Source organism: Apium graveolens, unplaced genomic scaffold (assembly GCF_009905375.1).
Source record: "Apium graveolens cultivar Ventura unplaced genomic scaffold, ASM990537v1 ctg7240, whole genome shotgun sequence".
Classification (NCBI taxonomy): domain Eukaryota; kingdom Viridiplantae; phylum Streptophyta; class Magnoliopsida; order Apiales; family Apiaceae; genus Apium; species Apium graveolens.
This window is the reverse complement of record NW_027420161.1, coordinates 43,008-46,008: the sequence shown is the minus strand read 5'-3', so window position 1 is coordinate 46,008 and position 3,001 is coordinate 43,008. Positions and strand designations below refer to the sequence as shown.

General features: G+C 37.3%; 1 pseudogene; it reads right to left on the bottom strand.

The window, feature by feature from the left end:
• Positions 1–343: 343 nt before the first annotated feature.
• On the bottom strand, positions 344–2,464 carry LOC141703952 (exocyst complex component EXO70H1-like; annotated as a pseudogene).
• Positions 2,465–3,001: the final 537 nt, after the last annotated feature.

The following is a 3,001-nucleotide window of genomic DNA, read 5'->3' as shown; positions in this document are numbered from 1 at the left end:
TGATCGGTTTTTTGTTCACCCCTACCCAATATGATATCTTATCGTTGTTTGTTAATCGATAAATGAGAATAAAAATGATAAGGAATTGCAACCGATCACGAGGAAGTTATATACTCTGTTTTTTTTAATAGTCTTTTGACTTTTTTGTACTCATTTCTAAGTGGTTTGACTGAATAATTAAAATAATAATTTTTAAAATTTTATTTTTTTGAATAAAAATATATAACTTAAATTTTTATTTACAAAAAGAAAATTTTAAAAATGATAATTTTTACTATGCGGTCAATGTAACTTGAGATGTGTGTAAAAAAGTTAAACGACAGATAAAATGAAACAGAGGGAATACTAACTCAACTCAAACACGAAAATTTATATGGTTTCAACTTAAATAACGTTATTTACATTTTATGCTCTAATTCTTTTTTTCTAATAATTAATAAATAATTAAATATATCAGTTGAGCCATAGTCTTGGACCCCGTGAGTTCAACCCGGATGAAAAATTCAAAGATTCACCCGACCCATCATACCCACAAAAAAGATCCGACAAAAGACTATCCACGTCATCAGGGGCATATTTGACAATATGAGTATTACCCCTACTTTTCTCTGTTTCAATCGTCAACTTATGCGTGTCATACAACTTCCGATACACTTCCGAGATTTTTCCCGATATTGACCGCTGAATATCTTCACGGAGCTTATTATCACCTACGACGCACGTTGACTGCTTACGGTACGCCTGGTCAAACAACGTCGTAAACTTTCTAAAAAACTCCTTTACATCCTCACCTGAAACAATCCTGGCCGTTGAAATATGATGTATGACATGTTCCCATCCCAGCCGTTCATAACTTTCCGCAAACTCTTCGACTTTCGCCTCGTGATTAATGATCCACTCATCGCCGACGATGTACTTCAGATTCGAAGTTAGCACCTTTACGACGACGTTTTGAAGATTATTAGCTAGAAAAATGTAACACAACGATGCGTCTTTGAAATGCTTCGCTTTCGCGCCGATTTTGCATAACAACACGTGGATGATCCACGTGAACCGCCGGGAGATCGCCGGTGCCGGAGAATTGTCAAACGTCGAGATATTGAAATATGACGTCGTTTCAGAAGCTTTGTGTTGAATTGTGTAATCGAGTATATCGTTTAGAACATTGCTGTAATCAGCGAGAGTAGAGAGGTAAATCATGACATTAACAGTGAGACTGTGAATACCGAAAGTAAGAGCTTTCGATTTGTCTTTTTGTATAGTCGACTCGAACTCGGTTAACTCGACTCTGACTGTCTCACCTAGTTTAGATAAACTGATGAGAGCTTGAGATTTTACAGCTGAGCTCGAGTCAGCTGTGAAAATTGACTCAATTCCTTTCCAGTGAGTGGCGATTGCGGTGTACATGTCGAGTGATCTGAAAATTTTAGCTGGGGATTTTTTCGATTTTTCGCGACGAGTTCGGGGAATCCGAATAGAAGCTGAGCGCCTTCTCTGGATATATCACTGAAACAGGCTTCTCTGATTGCTTCGGATGATGCGAATACCTGATCACATAAGTTTCGTTCTCCGATGAATAATGTTTCCATTACCACTTTCATTGCGTTAAGCCAGTTGTTCACCCTAATTTCCAACACATTCCATTCCATTTTTTGGATTTGATTGGAAATAGTTTTGTCGACTCCGAGCTTATAAATTGCTTCGTCGATGATTGATTTGCGTAGAGGCCTGTAAATGCTGATACATTCTTTTCCGTAGCCTGATGAAATCATACAATCAGCGATTAATTTCAGATCAGTGACTGCGTTCATTGAGACGTCTTCGACTTCTTCAATGACTTCGCCTGCTCTACGTAGCTCCTCATCGTCCTCAAAATCGGAAATGCTGGACAGTGTGGATGCACGGGAGGTGAGGGAAGACCTGGATGAGAAAGACTCAGGATCTAAATGAGCTCGGTTGGTGGAAAGAATTTGATAGAACTCTTTCTCGAGTCGTTTCATCGCGATTTCCATTAGCTTCTGGCCGCGAACAAGTTTATTATCCGAGTAGCTCGAGTGTTCGGACACGTATTTATGCATTGATTTTTGCACATTGTTAACCCATTTAATGAATTCGGTAGCTTCTTTACGATTCTCGTAAAAAAGAGATGTAACACTAGCAAAATCAGACGTATCCGCGTCCCATTTTTTGATGATCGGTTCAGCAATCTCGAGTGTCCGCTCTAAAACAGCGTCTGAGAAGCTCGGCCTGGAAGGAGATTCCAGGATCGACGAAGCTGATTTCTTCGAAGAGAACAGAAGACTTCCCATTCCTTTTCTCGGCATGGTTGCTGGTAGATTGTGTAACGCCTGCAGGTAATTTTCTCGTGTTTTTTTCGATCGACTCGTTTAACTGAACTCGAATGCGTGATGTTATTATGTGCTTGTAAATTTGTACAGAAAACAAATATGGAGAGTGAGGAATGGAGAAACAGAAAATTATAGAGGGGACTGGGGGAAATGGACGGTGTTTGTGGGAAAAGTAGCTTTTTTTGGAGTCTAATTAGTTGGCTGTCTTAGCAACGCGTTAAGTTGAACCTCTGTGAGTGTTTAGTAAAACCAACCTAATAGTATAAATCACAGTTGGAGATTGTGTTTCGCCAGCTGGAGTGTAAAGTGGAGTATTTATGAGCTACTCGTAAATTTTATTGTTTCGATGTGCATGCAGCATAACACTGATCACCAGTTACATGAATTCTTAAATTTAATTATAAAGATAATTTAATATATAAAGAAAACAAGTCCAACACTCTCTTAATAGATTCTTTATAAATATTATAAAATATTAACTCTTAGTTATTTAACACATAATTTTAAATTTCAATTCCAACAATTTTCCTTATCTAATAATAATAAATTTAAATGAGATATGAAAGGAAGAGAGAGAAAAGAACTAAAAAAATGAAAGAGAAATCAATTTTTTATTGATAAAAATGATATAAGGGATGACTTGTGCTTTCTTA